Source organism: Esox lucius, chromosome 20 (assembly GCF_011004845.1).
Source record: "Esox lucius isolate fEsoLuc1 chromosome 20, fEsoLuc1.pri, whole genome shotgun sequence".
Classification (NCBI taxonomy): Eukaryota; Metazoa; Chordata; class Actinopteri; order Esociformes; family Esocidae; genus Esox; species Esox lucius.
In genome coordinates this window covers 40,594,956-40,610,691 of record NC_047588.1, presented here as the reverse complement: position 1 = coordinate 40,610,691, position 15,736 = coordinate 40,594,956, and the positions used below count along the sequence as shown (strand labels likewise).

General features: G+C 41.1%; 1 protein-coding gene across 3 annotated transcripts in view; it reads right to left on the bottom strand.

Moving 5' to 3' along the window:
- Positions 1-15,510, bottom strand: part of tmem198a (transmembrane protein 198a) — a 29,956-nt gene extending 14,446 nt beyond the window's left edge. Inside the window, exon 1 of one of the 3 annotated variants that reach the window (XM_013131124.4) lies at positions 15,088-15,510. The gene's annotated coding sequence lies outside the window, so the exon portion shown is untranslated. Of the gene's footprint in view, positions 1-872; positions 892-11,921; positions 12,330-15,087 lie in introns of those variants that run through there. The other 2 variants (XM_034288755.1, XM_013131125.3) reach the window with 2 other exon arrangements.
- Between the last annotated feature and the right edge of the window lie 226 nt (positions 15,511-15,736).

Sequence of the window (15,736 nt, the reverse complement as noted above, 5' to 3'; positions counted from 1 at the left end):
TCTTTCCTGAATGATGACTCTGGTTCTGAATGATGACTCTGGGTCTGAGTCCTGAATGATGACTCTGGTTCTGAATGATGACACTGGTTCTGAATGATAACTGAGTTCTGAATGATGACTCTGGTTCTGAATGATGACTCTGGTTCTGAATGATAACTGAGTCCTGAATGATGACTCTGGGTCTGAGTCCTGAATGATGACTGAGTCCTGAATGATGACTCTGGGTCTGAGTCCTGAATGATGACTGAGAATGGCTGCCTATCGAGTCTGCTGGTCGGAGCAGATCCTGTGGTCTAATGACAACATGCTAATGTCCCCATGTCGGTGAAATGCTCTCTGCTGGACCACAGGGTTCAATCCCAGAAGCCACAATTAATGCTATGCCTTTCTGGATCCCGTCTACTTCGAAAGCTGTACTGATTAAGCAGAATGGCCCTGAAGTGTACCTACAGAATGCTGTAATGGTATTTGGACATTTTGTTTTGGACATTTTGTTTTGGATTGCCACTGTATGAATTGATACTAGGACTATGGGTTTAGAGGGAAGGCTGACAGCTTTATTACCAAATTGCAGGACATTCTACCAGCCCATTTTAGGGTAGTTAGTTAGTTAGTAACTTTATGATCATAGAGGGGCAATTTGTTACACGGGCAGCAGTATATTCAAACACAATTAACTCCCCAAAAACCACACAACAATTCACATGCAAAGAACACAGGGTAACAAATGCATTTGAGAAAGATCATCCCACAAACACATCAACTCAGATAAAACACAATATGCTTAGTTGTCATTTTGGGAAAAACATGAAGCAATTTTGAGATGGGCTCCCCTTGCTCCCATTTGAGTTGTATATGAATCCATTCTTTACCAGGCATGATGAAATGGAGTCTGGTGGAGGGAGGAATTCGTTGTTCCTTATTCATGGTTGAATGCAGCTAGCCTCTCACCCTAACAGAGAAAGTATTTTTCTTAAATAGGAGGGGCAGGCAAGGCTTAACGGTTTCTGTCTGTAAAGAGAGGAGGGCGCTCTTATTCTATTCCATGCATGGTTGAACAGCTCTCTGCGTTGTGTTCCCATCATACACACCCTGCCACCTGTGTCTCATCGCTGTGTCCTGACTTCACCGCTGGCCTTGGCCTCGCTCAACCACAACAATCTCATCAACATGTTTCACTCGGGATGTTCACAACGGTCTCCCTCTACACCAGCAGTTGGCAGAAGCATTGGAACCGTAAATACAGCAGTGGAAATATACTGAGACAATAGAACGGAGAAGCACAGAATATAAAGTCAGATTCCCATTGCAGGAAGATTCTGCATCGGACAGGGGAAATGATGATGAGAAAAGGTATTGTTCTACAATTACTCATGATTTTCTACGGACACTCTGATATTACAATGCGAAACGTCTAACAGAATGCCCCTTTAATGAAAACATACTAAACACAATCTTGGATTGTAAGTGCAGTCCGTCCTCTATAGCTGTGCGTCGCTGTACGCAAACCGTGGCTAACAAGCCAGCTAACGACTCTTTTGAACGGCCATCCGAAGAAATGACAGAACTCATAAGCAGTGACAGACGTCATGAAAGGGGACAGAGCTCCCCTCCACCGTGATGCATGGACTTCAGGTCAGTGCACCTGTCATGTAGGACCACGCCAGACACCTCCCCCCGATCACTCCGCTGACGCACGCTCCCATCGCTCCCTCTACGAACATCAGTCTGACACGCACCTCCACGGACAGACGTGTCACGATGTTGAACCCACCCAGGTGGGAGTATCTGAACCAGGTAGATGGGCTCCTTTTCTCCATCACCGCCTAAATTACCCACAACACCCTGAGCTGGTGAGAACAGGCGGGCGGCGTCTGGCTGGGGACCAGACCCCACTGCCAGGCCCCACTGCCAGGCCCCACTGCCAGGCCCACTGCCAGAGCTTCAGAACTGCTGTACCCTCTCCTGGTCAAACATAGACATGGGTCAGATATAGGGTGAGCTACTGTACTTCCACAGTCCCTGCAGTTTAACATTTTAGATACAACTGGAAAGCAGAACGTTGGGCTCCCCCACTACCCAGATCCCAATTTAACCCCCTGCATACGAGGGTATGTCAGGAAAATATGTCAGTTCTGTCGCCCGAGGATACGCTCCCGTCCTCTGCCACAGTAAGTACTAACATACATCCAGAAGACAGACGACCAAGGAGATACCAGATCAAAGGCAGTCAGAGGAAACGCTGTCATCACAGGGCTGCCACCAGCGTGAGAGTCCCACTGCTCTCTGCGTTTCATCACATATTTGTAGAGCAAATTAGAGGGATCAAAGGGAGAGGGACACCATTTAGGTCTCTGGAACGTGTTAAAATAGCTCTGCATAAAGATCACAAAGGGGTTTCCTACCACAGATGGCCAGCTAAGGTCAATGCCTAAACAGCACTATCAGATTTGGTGAAGGGCTTCTATAGGGCTCCAACAGACTGCAATAAGACTCTGCAATAAGGCTCATTTAGAGATGTGATTGGCTCATACAAGACTCTGATTGGTTCATGTAGAGCTCGGATTGGCTCTTATACAGACTCTGTAATGCATCAAAAGTGACATAATAAATAGGACATTGCTATGGTAACTATTAATTTGGCATTTTAATGGCAAAGTGCTTTTAGAATGGTTTTGAATGATGCTCATAACCATGCAGACACCACAGCCCACCTCAACACTTATAAATAACAACAGGCTACTCAAATCACCCAGATACAAATTCAAAGGCAAAAGCTGTTTGCCAGTGTCAGGGGCTGGCTTTAGGATTATGTGGACTGGCAGTGTGTCCTGGTTGGCAGTGTGGACTAACAAGTAAAACTAGCAAGCAAACCAACAAAAACATTTAAACAAGAAAGCACACAACCGTACATAAAAAGCAGGCACATTTGTCCACAAATGTGCAACCATGCCTTGAATTCAAGGCATGCAACCATGCCTTGAATTCACTTAAAGACATTGTACAATACTAAGTCTTAAGGCTGTCACCAAAGATACATCAAAGGGCAGAAGTGGCTGTGTGCATATTCTTTACAATACTATGATCCAAAATTGACATAAGTGTCCCAGACAATTTATTGTCTACAATCGAAAGACATAATTGAAGTTTAATGTTGATCTTCAACTTCTTCACTAATTCAGAATGTGTGTTAATTGGCATCTTCTCAATGCCAAATAACAGGACACTTAAATAAAATGTATTTGGATCATTTAAACTCAATGAAAGACTTGTCAGGGGGCTTCCCGCCCCAGATGTTTGAATTTCAATTGCTGTTTCCAACTGTCAAACTTTACTCCTCTGAATACTCCTGTTGTCTAAACTGAACATAGTAGTAAACAACAAATATTCTCCATGGGCTCTCATCGGTCGGTATGAGTCTGTAAATCGTGCATTTAACCAACCATGATTGTACAAGTAACACTAGGGGCCGGTTTTGCAGACACAGATTAAGCCTAATCTAAGACTAGAAAAACCAGCTCAATGGAGTTTTCTATTGGACTAGATTGTTTTAGTGCTAGACTAGGTGTAATCTGTGTTGGCGAAACCGGCCCTAGATGTTTAAATGCTGAGTTTTAAGGACACTTTGCAAAACATGCACCAACACTGACATAGAATATGTTTCATGTATCTTGCCCTCCAAACACCAGATCAGTTGAGATGCACTACTTTTTATGGTTTTATGACACAGCTGTGATGTTTTGAGTCAATCTGTTTTAACTGTGGGTGGGAGTGACAAATTGTCAGCATACTCTCTTACATGTGAACTTCAGCATGGCTATTCTGTCAGAATCGGACACCGCAGAGTCACAGACAGATGCATACACACACACACACACACAGACACAGACTAATGTCTGCATCACACCTGTGGAGACCAACAAAATGAAACCAAGCCCACCTACAGCTCAGCGGCTGTCGTCCAACACACACAGACACAGACACACACCCTGGCCCAGGTTGCAGGGCTTTAAGATTGGAAGGTGATGGTTAAACCTGGCTAATCTTGTTGAGAGCTCCAGCAGCTTTAGACCACATTACCATCTGGATACTTTACTACTGACCTGGATGAAACCGCTCAGATAGTGGGAATGACTGATTAAGTGGGTTTGTAGGTCCGTGAGTGTGCCCTGAGGTAGCTGAAGAGGTACACAGTTCTCGGTTTGTGTTTGTGTGTGTCTGTGTGTGTGTGTGTTTGTGTGTGTCTGTGTGTGTGTGTGTTTGTGTGTGTGTGTGCTGTATGCGGTGTAGTTTCACAGTAGTTATTTTTCTCTGGCGCTCCTCAACACTCTGTCATTGATGCATGATAACTGGCAGGCAAGGCCTCCCGACAGACGAGGCAGAATTCCATCACCACTTTAATGAGCCCTCCTTTGGTATACATTGAATTTGACACAAATATCATAAATGGTTCTCCATGAATTATGGTTAATTCCCTCCTGTTAGCTAAACGTCAGTGTTTAGTTCAGATGCATCCAGGGATCAATCAGCGGCTTAGATCCGACAGGATGCGTCAGTCTCTCCAGAACAAGCTGTTCTCAGTCCGTCAGCCTGGAAATGTTGGCCCCCTCATTGTTGGTCAACTGTGCCCCCCCCCGTGCAGAATAGGGTTCTGAGTCTGCTACTGGTCGAATAAGGGTCAGCCTTAATGTGTTACTGAGGTTATCTGCTGTCATTAGAGACTAAAACCCAGTGACAAGATACTGACCAAAGACTGACCAAGTTAATGCAAAATAGCCTCTAGTTACAGCTGTAACAATGCAAGGCGGCTAATTCAGATTTGTCGAAACGACACCAGGAGACTTGAATAGCCGCCAGGCCTCCTTCTTCGGGGAGCCAAGGGGCACCACGCTGAAAAACCGAGGGGCAATCAAAAGGGTTCCGTGGGTTTCCCGGGCAGACACACGCACGCACGCGCACACACACACACACACACACAGCCCTGAGAAACAGTGGCCCCATTGAACTATTCCTGGGTCTGGCTGGACCCTCGACAGGCTCTGGCAGTCACTTGGGCATTAGCAGAGAGGAGGTGGAGGAGGTGTTGCGGGAGGGGGAGAGGCGGGTAGGATGGGATTGGAAGAGAGTGAGAATTTACCGTTATGGACGAGGCTGACGCTAGCAAAACAGATAGCAGCAGGGAGCACATTGGAGGTAAATGTCTAACAGTTAAAAATGTTTATAACTGCACTTTTACTGCAAGATTTTCCGTAAGTGGATGGACACAGAAAGTTTTGTTCATTACTGGAAAGGAGTGTGTGGTTTTCTGTGACAGATTTACCCTTTCTCATAAAGGATCTATTCTATGACAGCAAAGCAACTTTCACAACCATCACTGATGAGCTGTAATTCATGTGAACTCCTAGATAAGACATCTATGATAAACTGTCATTCATATAACCTAGCACAGATACCTTCACTGATTAATTCTGTAGGGGGAAATGCAGTCAACAGTAAAAAACCAGATGCTCTAACAAAGTGGATGTTCATCAAAACAATAATTATTTATTCATTGTAGCAGGCCCACTATGCGGTTACTCAAGTCCAATTTGGATATATTTAGCTGATTTTCAATACTTAACATTTAAAATGATTTAATAAATGTGGACAAATTTTGATGAAAAAATTAGATTTGATATCTTTGCCCAATGTGTTTCCATGGCACTTTAATTGATCTATACTGTACCCATTTGGTGACGAGGAAACAAACAAATTGCACCCGGGGTGTGAACCAAATAATCAAACCGCGATCCTCCTGAACCAGGTGGACTCAGCGGCTCTCTAATGAACACTGCTGCAGTTTGTGTTGCCCAAAAATGCTGTATATTGTGGATTTAATTCTCTATGTAGTGTTGGTTTAGTAGGGCAGCTGACAACATTGTGACAGCTAGCTACTCAACAAAGAGTCAAATGTTACCAGCTAGCTACCATCTTAATGAGCTTAGCTTACATCTAGCTAAGTTAATGAGTGTTGGAAGACAACCATGGAGCAGAAGTGAAGTGAGAGCACATCATTGACATGTTGGAGAAAGTCCACAAAAACTCTTCAGCAGCAGTAAATGATAGTTTGCGCGGAATCGGATTGAAAAGTAATTGAGATAAAGCAACCTTGATTAAATAGGGCTAATAGAATTGTGTCCTTCAAACTTTTCTTTCATCAAAGAATCGTCCATTTGCAGCAATCACAGCTTTGCAGATCTTTGGCATTCTAGTCATCATTTTGTTAAGGTAATCTGAAGAGATTTCAACCCATGCTTCCTGAAGCACCTCCCACAAGTTGGACTGCCGTGATGGGCACTTCTTACGGTCAAGCTGCTCCCCTAAAAAGCTCAATAGGGTTGAGATCTGGTGACTGTGCTGTTCACTCCATTATAGACAAAATACCAGCTGGCTGTTTCTTCCCTGAATAGTTCTTGTATAGTTAGGAGCTGTGCTTTGGGTCATAGTCCTCTTGTAAGAGGAGATTGGCTCCAATCAAGTGCCGTCCACAGGGTATGGCATGGCATTGCAAAATGGAGTGATAGTCTTCCTTCTTCAAGATCCCTTTAACCCTGTACACATATTTCACTTGACCACCACCAAAGTACCCCCAGACCTCGACATTACCTCCACCATGCTTGACCAATGGTGTCAAGTACTCCTCCAGCAGCTATTCATTTGGTCTGCGTCTGACGAATGTTTTTCTTTGTGATACAAACAATGTTTGCAAGACACCTTTAGGTGCTATTTCCCACGATAACCTCCACACAAAGGTTTTTTTGTGGCATTTCAATCCCTTCAAATGACTTAATTTGGCGCTAACAAATAGGGAGGAATCAGCAATTAACATGATTTTAGACTGCATTTCTAAAAATTAATAGGTTTGTATTTTCTGATTTGAGCCCAAACCAAAATGCTCAATTTGCCTACACTGCACAAATTCAGTGATCATCTGCACAGATCACTCCTATGAGGTACGTTTTCAAATAAACTAAATGCTATTTCTGAATTTAATCTCCCTGCAGAGTTATTACTCAGTTGTTACATCTGACAAAGTTCGATGCACTTTGTAAGGGACCTGTGGTCTTCAGATGAAAAAACGTAAACACTAGTCAGCTGAAAACAAACACAATGAAAAAGCGAAATGATACATATATTTAGAAAAAGGTGATGCTGGCATGCATTAAATGTTTTCTGTATTGTAATAACCAAACCAAAGAAGAGAGAAAAAGTTATGAAATGACAAAGAAACGGAAAATAGAAAATGATGTTCATAGAGTAAATAAAGCATACTATGCATTAGATATTTCTGATGTGTGAATGAAAACAAAAATAGACTATGTTGAAACTACAGGAAAGGAGAACACAAGAGAAATGTACTTGTAAACACATGAAAGGTACAGACGATTGCAGCAGACATGGATATTGACAGTCAGATAGCTTCAGGCAGAACATTTTTGTTGTTATGCTAACTTAGGCACCACATACTGAGTTTATGAATATAAACATTTGCATTCATCTTCTGTCCATACATTATCATCATACAGCATATGAATTAATGGTGAACGCTTTGCTGGATTTTTTAAGGGGTTGTAATGATTAACATTTGGTTCCATCCTTGTATTTTTATACAATATTACAGAATAATTCAGCCCTCATCAGTTAGAAGGCACACAGCGTTAGTACAGCATTATACAGCCCTGGGTCGGTTAGGCAAAACACAGGATTGACTGATCCTGCCCGAGACAGTCATACTGAAAGCCAAAAAAAGTATTTTATGGACTGATTCTACAACCCCATTTCCAGTTGTGACACTGCATAAAATGAAATTGAAAACAGAATGCAATGATGTGCAAACCTTTATCCCCCATATTTAATTGAAAATAGTACGAAGACAACACATTAAATGTTGAAACTGAGAAATTTTATTGGTTTTGGAAAAATAGATGCCCTTTTTGAATGAAATGCCAGCAACACATTTCAAAAAAGTTGGGACAAGGGCCATCTTTACCACTGTGTTGCATCGCTGTAAGCGTTTAGGAACTGAGGAGAAAAATTACTGTAGTTTTGAAAGTGAAATGTTTTCTCATTCTTGCTTGATATAGGATTGCAGCTGCAATCAGTTCGAGGTCTCCTTTGTCGTATTTTTTGTTTCATGATGCGCCAAATGTTTTCAATGGGTGACAGGTCTGGACTGCAGGCAGGCCAGTTTAGCACCGAGACTCTTTTACAACAGAGGCATGCTGTTGTAATACGTGCAAAATGTGGTTTGGCATTGTCTTGCTGAAATAAACAAATTTCTCCGGATTCTCTGAATCTTTAAATTATATTATGTATCCTAGATGACGAGTTCCCCAAACTCATTGCAATTTTACATTGACAAACATTATTCTTAAACTGTTGCACTATTTGCCTGCGCAATCTTTCACAGAGTATTGAACCCCTCTTCATCTTTACTTCTGAAAGAGACGTCCTCTCTGGGATGTTCTTCTTATACCCAATCATGTTACTGACTTGATGCCAATAAACCTAAATAGTTGTGAGATGTTCCACAACTTTTTAGCATTTCATTACTTTTCCAGTTTTTTTTTTGCCCCTATCCCAGCTTTTTTGAAATTTGTTGTTGGCATCAAATTCAAAGTGGGCATATATTTTTCAAGAAACAGTAACATTTCTCAATTTCTCAGTGTCTTTATACTATTTTCTACTGAATATAGGGTTTAAATGATTTGCACATCATTGCCTTCTGCTTTTCTTTAAATTTTACACACCGTCTCAACATTTTTGGAAACAGGGTTGTACATCAGAACATGTTGTCTAGGATCCAGGACCTAGACAACATGGGACCCAGAGGACACAGAGGACCAAAAGGACCAAGAACCAGATGACAAGGGGCCCAGAGGACTGTACTGAGTGTGATGCTGTTTGGGATTTGTCCCACAGAAGGCATCACCCAGGCAGGCAGAAAATGAACATATGGCCAGACTCCCTTATAATGGGAGCACTGGGGCATGAGAAAGATAAAGAGAGGGCAAAGAGAGAGGGAGGAGAGAGAGAGAGGGAGTAGAGAGAGCATGAGAGAGAGAGAGGTAGGAGAGGGAAGTAGGAGAGAGAGAGAGAGTAACACAGAAGGGGCACTCGGGTATAAGAGTGTACCACTGTTCCTATTTGTAGTACTTGACATTTTAACCTTTTAAAAAAAAAAAGAGAGAGGATTTTCACTATTTTGTTATTGTTTGAGACCTGCACAAATCACATTATTCCTCTAAAAGTAGGCTGTTATGTTTTGACTCTTTAGCAATATATATAATTTGTAGTAGAACAGACCAACATACAGTAGCTACTGTAGTTAGTCGAAGCTGTATGTTGAAAAACATACAGCTTCAAAAAAAAACTTCAGTAGAAGCACGGACAAAGTAAAAACTTCAGTAGAGCATGGGCAAAGTAAGTAATTACACTGTTAGAGTTTTATTTATTTTACAAAGCTTATACAGGCCAATCCATACTTGTGACTCAAGAGAGTTTTTTTGTCAGAATATTTACATAATTAATTTGGCATAATTTCCACACAGGATCTAGGCTCAAAACTGTCTGAGAGGTCATGGTTGGGGTCAATTCATCATGCGGTAGCTATGCCAGCAGTGTAAATACAGAGGAAACTATCAATGATAGCATTTCTTTGTATGAAACATCTTACATAACATCGTACTGGTATTTGAGCCATTCAGCAGACAGTCCTATCCAGAGTGGCTTAAACCAGCAAGTGCATACATTTTCTTAATTTCTCATACTGGCATCTTGTCTGAATCAAATTCACAACTATGGCGCTGAAATTGTCACGTTTTACCATGAGAGCTTGATTGATGCAAATTCATTATTAAAAAATCATACAATGTGATTTTCTGGATTTTTGTTTTAGATTCCGTCTCTCACAGTTGAAGTGTACCTATGAAAAAAATTACAGACCTCTACATGCTTTGTAAGTAGGAAAGCCTGCAAAATCGGCAGTGTATCAAATACTTGTTCTCCCCACTGTATATAATGTTTAAACGTCAACTCCTGCCATTTCTAAGTTTTGTATCTGATACATCATTTCCCTGTAACAAAGGGAAACACATTCAAGGCAAAAGATGCTACTTGCTGTGTTGTAGGTCATTTTCTGAATTATCTTCTTTATTGTTATTATTACTATTATTATAAATAATTGTATTACTATTTATAATCCATAAAATAATAATAACAACATATTTATGTTGCTGCAGTATTATTTTGGTGCTGAGAGAAAAAAACAGGCTTATTTTTATATTAAGCATGCATTTGGAGAACTTACTGAAACATCAAAGCTTTGAACTTAAGGCCTCAATTCCAGCAGACTAGTAAGAAAGCCAGAACCAGAATTTAAAGAAGGACCTTTACTTACTGTTTGAAGTATATCTTTGTCTTAATGATGCAGAACAGAGTCACAATTTCAATTTCATCCTCCAGAAAGACAGAATACATACTAAACTAATAATATGTCCAAACTGTAATGGTTTTCATGATGTGACTGGACCCGCAGACTCTAATATTGGGAGACCTGGGGAACCACTGTCAACAGAAAGTCAACAGAACACATTGTTGTGCTTGTGGTAAAGCAAAATAATATTTTATTTTTCACAGATATAGAGAGAGGTTCCAGACCCCTGTGAGTGACTGTGGTAGACCCCTTTGAGTGACTGTGAGCACCTTGTTGGACATAACCATCCGACACAGAGATAACCCTGTGAGCCAGAAGCTTAGTAGGGATGGGCACGGTTAGTTGAATATTAGAATAGGTTAAGTGAAGCTAAGTTAGTTCAGTACTTGTGTGTGTGTATTCATTTTACATTTATGTATTTTGTTGTTGAAATAAATTGTCCTGTACATTAATTTTTAAAATACTATTACAATTCCAATCTAGAATTGTTACACATGATGATTTAGCTTCACATAAAAATTGTTTTTATGGCATGTGTTCCTTTATACATGTTTTTTGTTTACACTAAAATAAAACTGCCTATGAAAATAATCTGCCTACAAAATGTGAAGTTGGGCTGGAATCTAAAGGCTGTTGAATCTAAAGGGAGTGCAGAAAACAGTGAGGAATGCAAATAGCTTTTAGCTGGCTAGCTTACCCAACTAGCTTCTCTAGACTCTTCCATGCAATAAACTCAATGATATGTGTTGATAAATATTTGCCTCAGTTCTGTAGACAAGTTTTGCAAGTGTACAACATGTCTTCCTTCATATGCGCACATGCTCTTTTCTCACACAAACAGCCTGCGAGCCGACATTAGATTCGAACCCTACACACTCCTTTGTGTGTTGTGTAGTAGTGGCCATGTTGTATCAGCAGTTTTAATAAAAACATGTAACTGAATACTTTCAAATAATAACAAATACTACTCAGATAATAGAGTCATGTCCAATGCACATCCCTAAAGCCTATTGTCTGTATTCTAGATCTTGCCAACTCCTGCGTTCATTGTCACACTGTGAATCCAAACTGATTTGGGACTAATCCAGCAGACATGTCTCATCTCTGTACAGCCCTGTCAACTGCTGTGAGACAACCCTGAGTTCATCACAGAGGGACGCATGGAAGACCAAGTAGAGATGGACATTCCTCTATAGACAGACAGACAGACTGAAACACTAAGATTATTCTAGGCTTGAGGACATTCACTGATGGACAGACAGTCTGACATTCTTCAATGGATTGAAAAGGCTCAGTGATCGACAAAAACTCACAGACTGACATTCTTCAATGGATTGAAAAGGCTCAGTGATCGACAAACAAAGTGAGAGACTGACATTTTTTAGGGTTGAGGACATTCAGTGACAGGCAGAGACAGACAAAGAGACAGATAGACAATCAGACTTACCCAATTATTGAATCAAATTATATAAATTATGTGCCAGAAACACAAGCAGGAAAATGTGGACTCTAACATGCAATGCATAATTCAGAGCCATTTGAAAGCCATGTAGGGTTAAAAAACAATAAGAACATAAAAAAAGAGCAACATAAAAGGAATAAAAGTACACTGTAAGACAAGCTACGTGAGTACACAATAAAAGTACAAGAGTAGACATTAACCGAGTCTAGTCAAAACTGGATCCAAAACATTGGAACGAAACGAACTGTGACTGCTATAAAGGTGTTCAATAAACTCAGACACCAACACGGTGTCCTTGACTGTCTAAAATAACGTGTCTGATGGTGTTTCTAAAACTCCCCTCTGTAGCACACAGCTGTCTGGGGAAACACAGCATACAGGCTGGGCGGTGGGTATGGAGCTCAGGGGAAGGACAGCACTGAAGTGGATTAACGGGATTACAATCGACTTTCTCTCCCTCTGTCCTCTTGATATCCCTCCCTAGTCTCTCTCCTATCCTCCCTCATCCCTCTTTCTCTCTCTCTCTCACTTCCTCTAATCTCTCCCACTAGTTCTCTCTTTTTCTCACTTCTTATCTTTCTCACTAGTGCTATCTCACTTCTGATAATCTCTCCCACAAGTTATATCTCTCTATATCACTTCTAATCTCTCCCACAAGTTATATCTCTCCGTCTCACGTCTAACCACAAACACTAATCATCTCTCTTCCTCACTTCATCTTCTCTCTCCCACTTCTGCTATCTCACTTCTAATCTCTCCCACTAGTTCTATTTGTATTTCTCACTTCATCTTCTCTCTCCCAATTGTGCTATCTCACTTCTAATCTCTCCCATGAGTTCTATTTATCTTTCTCACTTCATCTTCTCTCTCCCACTTGTGTTATCTCACTTCCTCTCTCTTTTACTATTGGTATCTCACTTCCTTTATCTCTTCCACTAGTTATTTCTCTCTGTCTCACTTCCTTTATCTCTTCACTCCTTCCTCAGACACCATTTTTACTCACGCTCTCTCTTCACCTTTTTCTCAGGTTTTCTCTTTCTTTACCTCTCTTTCACTATTATCACTCTTTCCGTCTCTCTTCTCTCCCTTTATTTCCCCCTCAAACACACTCTCATTCTCTATTTCTTGTATTCTCTCCATCCCTCATCTTTATCCCTGTTCCACCTCCTCTTTTCTCTCTCTCTCTCTCTCCCAAAATCGCTTTCTCCATTTCCCCCTTTTCCTCCAGGCCCCCCACCCCTTCTTAGAGAAGACATTAGCTACCAAAACACTTGGCCTGTTGCTACATAACTCCATTAGACGATGAGCTCCCCCGAGGAGTCGTGCTACCGCTGCTTCTGCTGCCGCCTGAAATCTCTATCCTCCCATTATTACATAACTGCCTTCACAGCAAAAACACAATCCCCCCATTTCACACCATTAAACTCAGTTCATCTCACGCTCCCACATGCGGCGTCCATTTTACATTCCCATGTCTTTCCGCTGTTCATCGTTCACCACCAATTCCTGTCTAAAGCTGTGATTCAAATGGACCTGTTCTGACTTCACCACACAGAGGGTATTTAGAAATCTTCAAACAAGTGTCTATTCAAACTAAATGATTACTAGAGCACTGTCACGAAACATTTTCTATGAACACATCCTGATGACTCCTGAACCCTGATGAGTATGAGGATAACATACTCTAAGTTGTTGGTTACAACTATTTCCCAAAAATGGATAATCACTGAATTGTAAAATGTCCTTCTTGACAAGAGACTCTTCCAAACAAGTCTCTAAGGGGCATTCTGGGGACTTCATTACATTATTATCATTATTATTATTTAATTTACATACACTGGCAAGGCAGTGGACATATATTATATATATTTATTTATTTTTTATTAAAGGAATTGAAGTTTCTATACTTATAATTGATAAGGGTAATTGAGGAACTTGTGTAAAGGTTTCCTAATTTAAAGGTTTCCTCAGATAATGGTTTAAATAGTACATTTTGTTATTGGGGGGAAGGGGTTCTATTTTGAACCTTTTTAATAATATACGGGAGAGGTGGCAGGCAATCCTATTGATGATATAACTGCCTTACCATTTGTTAGGGTTAATGCGGTTCCTGTTAATTATTTTAAGTTTGTGTACTTCATATTAAAACGCTGCTTTAATATTTACTCACATTCTGTATTCTAACATGATATTCACATTGCTGATTAGCTGTAGTAATGATGTGGTAACTATGCCAAATTTGGAATTAGCACAGGTTACTTGACATGTGATAAGAATAAATCTGGACAGAGATTCAAGAATAGCATTTACTAAAATAATATATCTATCTTTAACCAAGACCCTACTATGTCACGCCTCCATTCCTGAGTTCCTTCAGGAACCCGTTGCTACATCGAGCCATTAAAGCTTCCTCTAACCCGTCAACCCAAGGTGTAAATATGAATCCTTTCTCTAGAAACTCCACGGTTGAATAAATATAACCTTAGTGTGGATAAAAGCTTCTGATAAATTCCCAAAATATTGACTGACAAAACAAGTATTAATATCAAGTATCAGTATCAAACACGTCCGCAACGTTCCCACTGGGTGAAGTAATTAAATAATGGCTGTCGTTATGTGCTGGACTGTCAACACAGATTGTGACTGACCTCCGACGGTGTCAGACTGCACGTGACTTTCCGCAAAGCGATGCGATCCAGCCGCAGGCAGGGCAGTGGGCACGCGGGGAATCGTTTCAGTGATCTTGTTTACATGCTGTCGGGCGGAATAATACACCCTAATATCCAATAAAATAGGCTACCAAAGTTTATAATAACTGAATAATTATGTTTGGAGAGATATGCTAGCATAAAAAGTGACAGAAAAAATATAAATATCCTGTGGCAATAGGCTAGAGCTATTGTTATAGGAATACTTTTATAAAACAAAAGAATACGAAAACAACGCTCACTACAAAACCAGGTTTTCAATTATACGGTGGTGTTTTCTTAACGAATCGACGTCTTTGCCGACGGCGTGTTGTCTCCATGTCGTCAACAAGCCTCCCCATTCAGAGAGACACGGTGCAAGTGTTGAGCACATTGTCCAGATCCATCCAACAAACCAACGGCTGTTACTAAAGAACAAAGAAAGCTGCACCTGCTTCACTTACTTCCGTTTGCAATCTAGCGCACAGAACGGGGATTCCCAGCCAGCGTCCGTTGAAACCACCTCTGTTTCAGCTCGCAGCATCCAACGCAGGCATGTCTTTCATCCGTCAACCCGGTGCCAGCAGCGTATCCCAGCCGCTACAGAGGCACCAGAACCACGGCTTGGCAGAGAGTGAACACTGCCTCCGACCACCAAGCCATTGGGATACAGAACGTCTCGCTGTTTATGCTTCACTCTCTCCTGTACGACGGCTGTGCAGTTTCCCTTTCAATGTATGAGAAATGTGACCAACTATGGATAAAAAAAAAAAAAAAAAAAACAAGGCCGTTTTTTATTGAAACTGTTGTCATTAATTGAGTCCTTCTCTTGGCTTGAGATCTAATGGGGTTTTTTTCCAGCCCAACGCTTCGGCTTCTTTGTGTTGAGTCTTCCTCGGCTTGGCTCGCGCATTCCAGCTTGCTTTGGGTGATACCATTATGCACAGGATCACGGGGTGTGTAGGGTACAGCACCCGAGGAACATATGAATGGAAGCACGGTGGGCAATTCTAAAACATGAGCCGTGGGTCTGTTCTGTGCTTTGCTCTGCTTATTACCCGAAATTAAATAAACATAGGCGGCCAAAAGTACGGCTCAATCCATTTTTTTTTT